The sequence below is a fragment of the Phocoena sinus genome, chromosome 8 (assembly GCF_008692025.1).
Source record: "Phocoena sinus isolate mPhoSin1 chromosome 8, mPhoSin1.pri, whole genome shotgun sequence".
In the NCBI taxonomy this organism is placed as follows: Eukaryota; Metazoa; Chordata; class Mammalia; order Artiodactyla; family Phocoenidae; genus Phocoena; species Phocoena sinus.
In genome coordinates, this window is record NC_045770.1 from 64,075,634 (window position 1) to 64,089,136 (window position 13,503).

Below are 13,503 nucleotides of genomic sequence, written 5' to 3' on the forward strand. Positions count from 1 at the left end.
TAGCAGGATGATTAAAAATCCATACTCCATGGAAAAATTTCAGAACAGTGTGGACAGGAGGTGTTCCTAAAACCTTTCAGAGAGAAAGAACTGTTTTCTACAAAGCCTCAAAGATCAGAAGGCATCTGAATTCTCACCTTTCTTATGGAAAGCTAGGAGGCAATGGAAAAATGCCTTCAAAATACTGATAAAAAATAATTTTCAACTTAGAATTCAAACCCTACCAAACTATCAAGTATTTTCAGACATGCAAAATCTCAAAAAATGTTACTTCCTATGCACTTTTGGGACACAACAGGAGAATTTGCTCCAGTAAAGCAAGGGGTTAAACCAAAAGGGAGAAAGAATGGGAACTAGAGGACCAGGTCTTCATCATGAGAGAGAGTGAAGGCAATCCCCAAAATGATGGTGAGTGGAGAATCCAAGATGACGATGATGCTGCTAACTTAGAGGACAACCAGCTTCCACTGGAACAAGTCAGAAGGCTCCAGAGGAGATTTCAAGGAGATGGAATAGATAGCATGCCTAAAGGGAAGAAGTATACTTGAGAGGAGATATACACAGCTGATGGAACATTTGAAGATACATTAGGATAAGGACATAAAAAACTAAGCAAACAAAAATCTAGACTTAAAAAGTTTTTTTTAATTAGTTAAGTTTATTTTTGGCTGCACTGGGTCTTCGTTGCTGCACACGGGCTTTCTCTAGTTGTGGTGAGCGGGGGCTACTCTTCGTTGTGGTGCGTGGGCTTCTCATTGCAGTGGCTTCTCTTTGTTGCAGAGCACGGGCTCTAGGCACGCGGGCTTCAGTAGTTGCAGCACGTGGGCTCAGTAGTTGTGGCTTGCGGGATCTAGAGAGCAGGCTCAGTAGTTGTGGCGCACGTGCTTAGTTGCTCCATGGCATATAGGACCTTCCCGGGCCTGGGCTCGAACCTGTGTCCCCTGCATTGGTAGGTGGATTCTTAGCCACTGCGCCACCAGGGAAGCCCTAGACTTATTTTTAAAAAGGGGAAACAAAACTAAAACTAAAAGTTGCCAATTGATTGTAATATGCGTCATGATTTCAGAGATGTTAAAATGTGAACAAATGTACATGTTAGAATCAAAACTCAGTTGTTCATTAGGAAGGGCCTGTGAGTGGTAAGAATTTCTTAATTTTTATATGCTGAGATTCACCTCCCCTAACACTCTTGAATAATAATTTGGCAGAGTATAAATTTCTTTCATTCCTAAGGCTTTTCCTTCAGTTCTGGGAAAAACATACTCAGAACTTTTCAAATATTTCTTTCTCTGCCATTTCTTTCAATTCTCTGGAACTCCTATTATATAAATATTTAAACCTTTTAATCTGTTCTCCATATTTTAACTACTGTTTCTTTCTGTTTATTTCATATTATATTGTGAGTGAGTTCCTGAGTTCTCTCTTCCAATTCTCTAATTCACTCTCCGAGTGTGTTCAATCTAGAGTTTCTCCCGTTATAGCCTTTTTAAAATTTTTGGCTACCCTGTGTGGCTTGCGGGATCTTAGTTCCTTGACCAGGGATTGAACCCGGCCCTCCTCAGTGAAAGCGTGGAGTCCTAACCACTGGACCTCCAGGGAATTCCCCTGTTACGGCCTTTTAGATTTCAATTAGGGTATTTTTCATTTCAAGGAGTTCTAATTGGTTATTGTTCACATTGTTTCATTTCAGTCTATTTTTGCTTCATAATTTCCTGTTGAAATGGAAGGTGTGCATTCATCTCTGAACATTTTCAACATCCTATTTTAAAGTCTTTCTATACTCTTTTACAAATTTCCAGTGGAAATTTGAGAAAATTTCTGATCTGATGGTTAATTTCAAAGGCCATCTTTCTCACCAAGTAGCTTCTTTCATATGTTTTGGAATTATGGTTTGAGTGAGAACAGATTTGTTTTTGTTTGCTTTCTCTCTCTTTCTGACTTTCCTCTCATCCCTTCTCAGGATGCCACCATCTGGCCCTCTGGAGCTCAACCTAGAGCCAGGGCTTTGGATTATGATCCTCCAGCCCCAGATATTAGGGAAATGGCATATCTAGTCAAGGGCCAGTAGACAACTTGACAATCCCTGGTAGCAAGGTGTCCTCACCTCCCCAGGCTCTAATAAAGCCAGAGTTCCTAGATTGACAGCTGTTTTCTTCAGCTTCTTTTCCCAAGCAGTGGAACCCACATCAGCCTCTGCTGTTAAGCCGTGAGTTTCAGTCCCTCACATTGAGGGGAGAAATTTACCCCCACAGGAGCTGAACGCCCACCCAGCTGCCGAAGTCCAGCTTCCAGACTTGGAGCCCACGAGCCTGAGACATGGGGCCCACTGATCTTACTGTGTTTCTATTTCATTTCTGGCTCATGGAGATATGTGAGGGTCCAGCTATATATTTTTATTTATTTATTTATTTTTGGCTGTGTTGGATCTTCTAGTTACGTCAAGCGGGGACTACTCTTTGTTGCGGGGCGTGGGCTTCTCATTCGGTGGCTTCTCTTGTTGCAGAGCACAGGCTCTAGGTGCGCGGGCTTCAGTTGCGGCATGCGGGCTCAGTAGTTGTGGCTCACGGGCTCTAGAGCGCAGGCTCAGTAGTTGTGGCTCCTGGGCTTAGTTGTTCTGCAGCATGTGGGATCTTCCCAGACCAGGGCTCGAACACTTGTCCCCTGCATTGGCAGGCAGATTCATAACCACTGTGCCACCAGGGAAGTCCCAGCTGTATCTTTTTTTAAAATCATTTTTATAATTTTAAATGTCATGGCTTGCTATGTGTTTGAAGTAAAGGGGTTTTGGGGAGATAAAAACTCACTTCCTTGTGTTGACTTCAATCTCCTCACACCTGCTTTCTGTCCCCCACCCCTCTACTGAAACCACTAAATCAAAGCCACTGATGCTGTTCAAGTTGCCAAATCCAATGCATGTTTCTCTATCCTGATCGTACTTGACTATTTGGCATCTTTTGTCATAACTTCTCCGTTCCTAGAACATCACTCTCTGCCTGGCTACCCCACAGGCTCAAGATTCTCATTCTCTTTGTCCTTTGCAGCTCAGTAGATCAGCTATTTTAAGACATTCCTTTGTCTTCTGCCATTTATTTTAGCTCACGATGTTCTGCTAAAGCCTGTTCATCTTTTGTAGGTAGTCTGTCTTTTTCCATAGGTTGCTTTTAAGATTTTCGTTTCTTATATTTGATGGTCTCCAGTTTTACCATGATGTCTAGGTAGGCATTTATTTGTATTTTGCTCGATATTTTGTGATCTGCACCTGATGGATAATGTGGATTCGGGTCCCACATTGGTGCAGAACAGGCTTGGGGTTCTAATTTATCATCGATGATTCCTTTTCCGCCTGTCGCCCAGGCCAATGGCAGACTTTATTGCTCCTTCCCCAGGCTGGTAGGCAGAGTTTTTCTATCCTCCTGTGGGGAGTAGATAGGACTTTTATTCTAATTCCAGGCCTTGCCAGGGCTCGAGACCTCGTCTTCTGCTGCCACAGCAACATTAAAATCCCATCCCTAATGCCTAGGACCCATCCCGTCTCAGCTTCGCATCCTGCTTACCATGCTAGCTTTGGGTTCCCTTTTGATTTCTGGCACCTGGGAATGTCCCTTTGTGGTTTTCAGTCTCGGATACATCTTAAGAAAAAATTATCCAGCATTTTCTTTGTGTGAGCAGTGAGTCCTGCTTCAGTTCCGTCAGCTTGTCTTGGTTTCAAGACACCGTTTTGGAACTCAGAGCCAAAAATTTGACTCTTTCTCCTCATTGGGTTCTTTTGAGTCTTCTTTCCTGTGTCAGTAAACCTCATCTACAAGATCCAGTACAACTAAGCTGGCGAAAATTGAGTTTCGGTCAATTGAAACCAGTGTTTAATACAGTGGGGTTTGGGAATTTCTGACCTTCAGCATAAAGTTCAAGTTCCCCAAACATTATGATCCTATATATGTTCCTAACTCTATTTCCTGTTATGCTCTCTTATACATCCAATGCTTTTTTTAATATAAATTTATTTATTTCCTTTATTTATTATTTTTGGCTACGTTGGGTGTTCGTTGCTGCGTGCAGGCTTTCTCTAGTTGCGGCGAGCGGGGGCTACTCTTCCTTGTGGTGCGCGGGCTTCTCATTGCAGTGGCTTCTCTTGTTGTGGAGCATGGGCTTTGGGCACGTGAGCTTCAGTAGTTGTGGCACACAGGCTCAGTAGTTGTGGCTCGCGGGCTCTAGAGCGCAGGCTCTGTAGTTGTGGCGCATGGGCTTAGTTGCTCCGTGCCAAGTGGGATCTTCCTGGACCAGGGCTTGAACCTGTGTCCCCTGCATTGGCAGGCGGATTCTTAACCACTGCGACACCAGGGAAGCCCACACTCAATGCTTTTGACACACCCAAGTACCTGTTATTCTCCATATGCCCCTGAGATTTCTCACATCCATGACCTTGCATATTACCCTTTACCCAGAATACTTTTGCCATCACTTCAGGCCAAATCCAACCTGTCTTTCAAAGTCCAGTTCAACTGGTGCTCCTGCAAAGACTGGCTAATCTTATCTGCGTTTCCTCTGGATTTCTGTCACTGAAGGAGGCAGCTATGGTATAAATGACTGAATCTGTGAATTGATATCAGGACCTGGTTCTGCTACTCCTTAGCTATCTCTTATTACCTCTCTGAGCCTCAATTTTTCTTATATAAAATAGAGATAGAAATGTCTACCCCATGGAGTTAAAATTTCTTTTGGTTCTTTTGATTTTGAGTGACAACAAAACCCAACCCAAACTGGCTTCTGATGAAACAGCATTTATTGATTTATATAGGTGAAAAGTTTAGGGGCAGAGATGGCTTCAGGCATGGGTGAAGTCAAATCTCAAATGATATAATCAAGCCTCTGTATCTTTCCTTCTTTCAGTTCTGCCTTTCGCTCTGTCACCTTCAGGGTCAGGTTCAAAGAGTGGCAAGCATTTCCAGAACCCACAGTCTTCATGCTTCAAGTCCAGCAGACAAACTTGAGAATCTCTTTCTCAGAAGTCCCAACTAGGGAATTCCCTGGCGGGCCCAGTGGTTAGGACTCCGCGCCTTCACTTTCACTGCCGAGGGCCCGAGTTGGATCCCTGGTCGAGGGAATTAAGATCCTGCAATCTGTGCAGTGTGGCCCAAAAAAAAAAAAAAAAAAAAAAAGTACCAACTGTATTTTCATTGCTCTCGGTGGGTCATGTTCCCATCCCTGAGGTAGTCACTATGGCCAGGAGAACTTGATGCTTGGGTTGGCTGCGGCCCAGGAGACTTGTTCTGCCTCAGACCCTCGGTGCAGCCCTGGCAGCAGCACACAGGATCAGAGTGGGTGGGTGGAGATTCTTCACTGAGAAGTTAGGGTACACTTACCAGAGGGGGAAAGGATGCTGAATGAGAATAACGGCGGATGTCCATCACAAGTATGTCGAGGATCAAATGAGATAATATAAGGAAACTGACCTCAGAAAGTCCCATCCAAATATAAATGATGATTATTCTTTGGTTATCTCTCTCTTGTGGCATGAAGCAACTCTCTTCCTTTGATTACAGCATCAAGGAAGCATCAAGTTCATGCTGTATCTCCCCTACTGCACCCTGAGCATTTAGGGAGCAGGATTTGTGTCCTAGTCATCTCTGGGCCATTTCACCACTTCTAACTCAGCACCCGGAAAATAGGAAGTACTCAAAAATTGATTACGGAGTAACTGAATGAGCCTAAAATCCAAAGCGTTCCCCAGAATTGTGCTAATCCCTAGGCCAAACTCTTGAAGGCCTGGGAGAACTTTACACTTTCATTGCAGTCATAGGTAAGTCAGCTCTAGCTTTTTTCATCGTGGGTTGGGGTTAGGGTGAGAAATAGTTTCAGGAAGGTGTGTCCTTGCATTGATTTGTTGACACGGCCAACCAAAGGCTATTCAGAGAAAAGAAAAGTCCTTCTGGTTTCTTTGTTGACTTATTTGATTTCTGGTTTATTTTTCTCTTCCTGCCCTCACTGTTAGCAGGGTGAGCTTCAGGAAAGTACAGACTGAATGAAAGAATTTCCCAAAGGCACAGACCAGCAGGACAGGTTTGGGGCTCCCTCCTGCTTCTTGAGGCCTGAGCGTCCAGGAAGTTTTGAGTTTAATTAAGGGAACTGGATATCAGATCTAGTTGAGCAGTTGGAAGACCAGCCCAGTGAATCTGTTCTGTGTCTCTGCAGTTGTATTCATTTCCTTAGATTTCCTGTCTGAACACAGAGACTGGAGCTACTGGAGCCATACTGGAGTTTAGGAAACGAACTCTTAAGAGAGAGGATGAAGGACCCAAATCACCTCTTGAAATAGTCTACAGCTGACTGCTGCTCCAAAGTTGGCCTGGACCTGCTTTTTTGGCTGATTTTGCAATAAAAACACTAACTCTTCAGCCACAAGTGTTAAGTAGGAAAGGCGATATGGTTTAACATATAAATATATGGAAGCTGTAGGGACCCACTAATTTTCAACCTGCCCTCTCTTTTGTGGTAGCAATAATCCTAATCCAGAAACCTGGGCCCTAACAGGGCAGAAACAACGGGGACAGTTTTTTTTTTTTGCGGTACGCGGGCCTCTCACTGTTGTGGCCTCTCCCGTTGCCGAGCACAGGGTCCGGACGCGCAGGCTCAGCGGCCATGGCTCACTGGGCCCAGCCGCTCCGTGGCATGTGGGATCCTCCCGGACCGGGACACGAACCCGTGTCCCCTGCATCGGCAGGCAGACTCTCAACCACTGCGCCACCAGGGAAGCCCGGGACAGTTTTTTAGAGAAGGAAAATTACATGATTATAGGTATTGTGAACGTGGACATAAGTACTTGACTGAGTTGCAGTCATTGTTGGAAACTGTTTTAGCTCCTGTATATCAAAGAAAATTGCTGATGGGCGGGGGAGTGGGAATGAGAATTGTCCAAGGGCACTGTTAGTAGGTCAGGAGTCGCCAAAGGAAAATCTGATCTGGGCGGGTCAGCAGCACCCAGCCTGCTGCTTGGTGGGCTTGAGAACACGGGCTGGGTGTTGCTTAAAAGGAACTCCCTATTCTCTATCTTCATTTCCTGGACTGTCCAAGTCAGTGCAGATTCATTTCTGGAAGGATATCCCTTGACCTTACCTCCCCTCCGTGTCTCTGTCACTTCCCCAGTTGGCATTTTATCTCTCTTCCTGACACTGGCTTCCTCTTCGGGCCTCAGCAGTGTTCTCACAACTTTTTTGCGTAACACTCTCTTTGCCTGAACCTGCTGTTTGGTCTCTCTTCCCCACAGGTAGTCACAGGTGTTCTGCCCAGGCACCTGCAGCAGCACAGCCTTAGAGAAAGGGCCTGGACTTGGAAGCTACACAGAGGTGAGTTCTAATCCTAGTTCTGCCACTTATTAACAGGATGAACTTGAGCAAGTTATTTCATTTCTCTGAGGTTTCAGTGTCCTTATCTGTAAAATGGGGATAATCTTTCTTACTGGGTTTCTATGAGGATTTGATAAGATAAAGGACCTAGGACAGTGAGCAGGTTGACCCTTTGTAAATGGCAGCTCTTGTTAAGGGTGAAGAGCAGGCTGGCGAGGACACATTGTACAAATGCCCCCTTCCCACCTCACCAGTGATAGCATCTGACCAACAGAATCAGGCGTTTACCCTAGCGGAAAACTCCTGCATAGATGGAGCCTCCACTTCCTCATTTGTAACGTGCTGTAATATTTCACAGTCGGTTAGTCAGGAAATTGTTCTTGATATCTAGCCTAAGTTCCTCCTGCTACCGTGTGTCATATCACAATTTTTAAAAAATGACACACAAACAGACCCATGAAAATGAGCAGATTTTTCTGTGAGTCAGAGGCATTCACAGGCCTTGGGTTTACTCTTATCTTCAAGAAACCAGGGAATATTTGTTGTGTGACCGCTGCAGACCAGAAACTTGTGCTGGGCTTTGCTGGGAAGCTCCAGAGAGGTGTGACAAGACTCTCTTGGGACTCATGTCTCGTTTGGACCAGTGGTCTCAGTCTCTCTCCCTCTCTTTTAATTTTTTGGTTACAGATGAATGACTAATCCTAATTTATAAAGCCTGGGAAGACAGCAAAGCAATTTAGTAGGACTGATCATGCTGGTAGCTAATCACAAATAGCAACTTGGGTCTGACAAGGATTGAAATAAAAATTGTCTTTGTCTTTGAGATTTAAGCAGAAGACACCAACCAGCCCCATGCAGCAGATTATTTTGTTTAACTATGCGTGTGCATTTTGCAGCTAATCCTTCTTACTGGGCTATTACTATGAATCACGTCTTTTCAGCTATGTAGCGCCAGATCTCAGTGTCTGAGAAGCTCCTGTGGGAAGAAAATGTTTGCAGACTTCCACATATGTCTACCCTATGGAGGTACTCTAAAGTTGTAGGCTGAGTTGCAAACTGGCCACCTGTGGACCACAGACAGCCCGTAGATGTGTGCTGTTTGGCCCCGTAGTGTTTTGTTTTTGTTCTTTTAGTTGAATTGGTTGCCCTAATCTAAAACTCCACAAGATTCACATGATCCAGTTTTTTGGCTTCTCTTGAAAAAGGGAAGATCTGGCAACACTGAAGCTGCATTTCCTCACAGTAGTATCACCTGGGCCTGAGCGGAGATGCTCCCTGCAGACAGAGGCACCGTTTCCTACTGCTTCATTCCCACTCATTTTCCTTCATGTATAGATCCTGCCTGGGCCTTGAAGGCATTTAAACTGGGGGCTCCTGGCCTGTGAAGTCCCCTTTGGTCACTGATAGCACAGCTGCTAGTGATCTGTTCCTTTGGACACTCTAACCTCTCTTCCTACACCAGAAACCAGTGTTTGTAATTTCTACAGATATCAGCAGAAATCAGTTGTGATCCCAGCATAAGTCAGTGTTTGTGATTCTTGCAGCTATGTCTTCCCTGCGTTTATAATAAATGCCACAGTTGAAGACACGTGTCATGTTACCAGTACGTTCTCATGTGAGGATCAATGGCATGAACCCCCATTTGAAATTTGCCTCACCACACTGTTTCTAGGTTGTTCAAAGTCCAGGGGGCTTCTGTCTGGGCAGAGGAACATTCTCTACAACTTCCGGTATAACTGATGCTCAATTTATCCAATTTATATGCCTAATAAACAAACAAAACTAATAAATTTTGGGGGGGAGGGTTTCATTTTACTTTATTTTTTCTTTAACATCTTTATTGGAGTGTAATTGCTTTACAATGGTGTGTTAGTTTCTGCTGTATAACAAAGTGAATCAGTTATACATATACATATATCCCCATATCTCCTCCCTCTTGCGTCTCCCTCCCACCCTCCCTATCCCACCCCTCTAGGTGATCGAGCTGATCTCCCTGTGCTATGCAGCTGCTTCCCACTAGCTATCTATTTTACATTTCGTAGTGCATATATGTCCATGCCACGCTCTCACTTTGTCCCAGCTTAGCCTTCCCCCTCCCCGTGTCCTCAAGTCCATTCTCTACATCTGCATCTTTATTCCTGTCCTGCCCCTAGGTTCTTCAGAACTATTTTTTTTTTTTTAGATTCCATATTCATGTGTTAGACTAAGGTATTTGTTTTTCTCTTTCTGACTTGCTTCACTCTGTATGACAGTCTCTAGGTCCATCCACCTCACTACAAATAACTCAATTTTGGTTTTTTTTATGGCTGAGTAATATTCCATTGTATATATGTGCCACATCTTCTTTATCCATTCATCTGTCGATGGACACTTAGGTTGCTTCCATGTCCTGGCTACTGTAAATAGAGCTTCAGTGAACATTGTGGTACATGACTCTTTTTGAATTATGGTTTTCTCAGGGTATATCCCCAGTACTGGGATTGCTGGGTCATATGGTAGTTCTATTTTTAGATTTTTAAGGACCCTCCATACTGTTCTCCATAGTGGCTGTATCAATTTACATTCCCACCAACAGTGCAAGAGAGTTCCTTTTTCTCCACACCCTCTCCAGCATTTATTGTTTGTAGATTTTTTGACAATGGCCATTCTGACTGGTGTGAGGTGACACCTCATGGTAGTTTTGATTTGCATTTCTCTAATGATTTGTAATGTTGAGCATCCTTTCATGTGTTTGTTGGCAATCTGTATATCTTCTTTGGAGAAATGTCTATTTAGGTCTTCTGTCCATTTTTGGATTGGGTTGTTTGTTTTTTTGATATTGAGCTGCATGTGTTGCTTGTAAATTTTGGAGATTAATCCTTTGTTTGTTGCTTCATTTGAAAATATTTTCTCCTATTCTGAGGGTTGTCTTTTCGTCTTGTTTATGGTTTCCTTTGCTGTGCAAAAGATTTTAAGTTTCATTAAGTCCCATTTGTTTATTTTTAAAACTAATACATTTTTAAAAGTTTCTTAAACTACAGTTTTACATTTAAATCCTGTTATAAAATGTTTCTTTTGGGTGAAAATAAAAGGAAGCCCTGACTCAAAATGGCTTAAACAATAAGGAAGTGTATTATCTCACATGACATGAAGATCTGAGGTGGGATGGGCTGTGGGTATGGTGTGCCCAGGCTGCAGCTCCACTTTATTATGATTCTCTTGGTTCTGCCCTTCTCTGTGTCCTGGTAGAAGCCTCAGGCTTGTAGCAGTGTGGCTGTAGCAATGACATTATCATATCCAGACACAACAATTCAGAGAAAGTGGGACTTTTATTTCCCTTTTTTGGGACTGTGGAAACCTCTCTCAGAAGCCCCACATGGACTTTAACTCCCATCTCATTGGCCAGAGTTGTATCACATGCCTGTTCCTAAACCAATCACTGGCAAGGAGAATGGGACTGCCCGTTGGCTTTTATTAATTATCTCAGAGTGGAATGAGCGCTGAGAAGTCCATGATAATGATCACCTCATCACTTACTCAAATTCCCTTAAACAATCCAAGTTATAATCACAAATCCAATAAGACTGATTTCTCAAACACTGAAACATCCCAACACACCAAATAGCAGACATAATCATGAAAATAAAATAATCACAAAGGCTGTAACCACATTTAAGTCTAACTTCAAAATATTAAAACCATGGATTTAATTTCTTTTTCATTACTTCTATACTTATTTGTAGAAGTAATATTTATTTTGATACTTTTCTATGTTACAGTGATTTTACTAGACCCCAAATTAAAATAATACCTTTTCATACTGGCCACGGTTGTAGGTTATTTATGTAGGTTGGGGTTATTTATAATTGATTCTTGGCTGGAGCAGGGGATTTGGTGGCACCTTCTAAACTTGAGCTGGCATGCATCAGGCTGCCCTCCCCCCTTTTATAACAGCTTTATTGTGATAAAATTTACATACCATACCGTTCATCATTTAAAGTATACAGTTCAATAGCTTTTAGTATACTCATAGAGTTATGCCACCATCACCCAATCCATTTTAGAGCATTTTCATCATTCCAATGGGAAACCCATTAGGAGTCACTCCCCGTTTCCCCACTCCTCTGAGCCCCAGGCAACCATCAGTCTATTTTCTGTCTCTATGGATTTGCCTATTCTGGACATTTCATACAAATGGAATCATACACCCTGTGGAGGCTGGGTCCCTTTTAATCATTACACTTTACTTGCTCCATCAGTGACATCTGTCATGCCTATACCTTCCATGGGGGATTTCCTGAAATTATGTATTTTATAGTTTTGCTTAGTTAGTACAGGCATACCTCATTTTATTGTGCTTTGCTTATTGCACTTCACAGATACTGTGCTTTTTATAAATTGAAGGTTTGTGGCGACCTTATGTTGAACAAATCTATCGGCACCATTTTCCCCACAGCATTTGCTCACTTCACATCTCTGTGTCACATTTCAATAATTCTCCCAATATTTCAAACTTTTTCATTCTTATTATATTTTTATGGTAAGCTGTGGACAGTGATCTTTGATATTACTATTGCATAAAAATTATGACTCACTGAAGGTTCAGGTGATGGTTAGCATTTTTTAGCAATAAAATATTTTGTAATGAAGGTAGGTACATTGGTTTTATGGACAGTGCTATTATTGCACACTTAATAGACTACAATATAGTGTGAACATAACTTTTCTATGCACTGGGAAGCCAAAAAATTCATGTGACTCGCTTTATTGCAATATATGCTTCATTGTGGCTGGAACTGAACCCGCAGTATCTCTGAAGTATGCTTGTATTATATAATTGGTTGTACTGCCTTTGTTATGTATTTACACTGTTGTTTGGAATGATTGGAAATATAAACGTGCCTTATATATTAAGCATTCACTCCCTTCTTTTCTTCCTCCGTGCCTTCCTTCCTTTCGAAAATAAGTGTTGAGCATCTTCTCTGTATCAGGTATTGTGCCAGGCACTTGGAGTCCAACAATGAACATGCGGGTAGGCCCATCCCTTCATGACTTAGAATTGGGTGGAGGTCCTGTCCTTTCTGCTGATGACGAGGAGGCCATGCCATGTGGGTGCTGCTGAGCACCATTCCAGGACTGTTCAGGGTCCTCAGAATAGCTTCCTGCTCCTTTTCATATTTCCTATCTTCCCCTACCTCTCCTACCATCTAACCATTGACATACTATCTTCAGGTGTATACTTACCATCATTTATGCAAACTTTTCCATACATGCTTAATTATCTTATTTTCACAATAGCAACTCATGAAATACGTATCAGATTTGCTTTGCTACCAAGTTTTATTTGATGACAACACTAAGCTGTTCATTTGTTTCATATTTATATCTAGATTCTTCCCCCAAAAGGATTAAAATTGAAACAGAACACAGGTCATTTATAAATAGCCAAGGTATAGATGTTAACAGCTAAGAAAATCTTTCTTATAGCTGAGCACTAAATTTATCTTGGACCAGAAAAAGAATGCAAACAAATTTGCATCAATGGAGAGACTTCTGAATGGTGATAGATGATTCAAATAAAGATTATAAAAGAGGAGAGATTATAATCGTAGGTTTGGTGTGGGGTTCAAAATTAAGGAAGCAGAAGGTATATTAAATAACTATATTTTTACATTAGAATAAATAAGAGTTGGATAAAAGTGGAAAGATTTAATGCAAACTGATGTGGACTTAGAAAGAAAGATATTCATCAGGTTTGTCACCTGGAAACAACTTGACTCACTACCAAATTGATTGGCACACCCAACATCCGGATTTTGGATTCTACCATGCTCCTTAAAAAAAGCCAAGACCTTTAAAAGCATAGCCAATTCCATGTCTTGGAACAGGGAAAGACAAGGAGGAGCCTGTAACATCTGAGAAAAGGATGCTTCCAAAAATATTTAAAATAGTGCTGATTGGACACTGAAGCCAATATAACAGGGCTCTCAGCGGTCGTGTTGTGATTCTTTTGAGCATCAAAAAAGAATAATAATTACAGTTAATTATAACATTTCTAAAGTCCATGATTCAAAGTGAAGTTTTAAAGAGGCATATAAAAAGGTAATTATAACACCAAATGGGACTTCCCTGGTGGCGCAGTGGTTAAGAATCCGCCTGCCAATGCAGGGGACCCAGGTTCAAT

General features: G+C 42.3%; 1 protein-coding gene across 1 annotated transcript in view; it reads left to right on the forward strand.

Annotated features, from left to right (window-relative positions):
* Positions 1 to 7,238: 7,238 nt before the first annotated feature.
* SWAP70 (switching B cell complex subunit SWAP70) overlaps positions 7,239 to 13,503 on the forward strand; it is an 89,945-nt gene continuing 83,680 nt past the window's right edge. Inside the window, exon 1 of the mRNA XM_032640099.1 lies at positions 7,239 to 7,340. The gene's annotated coding sequence lies outside the window, so the exon portion shown is untranslated. The remainder of the gene's footprint in view (positions 7,341 to 13,503) is intronic.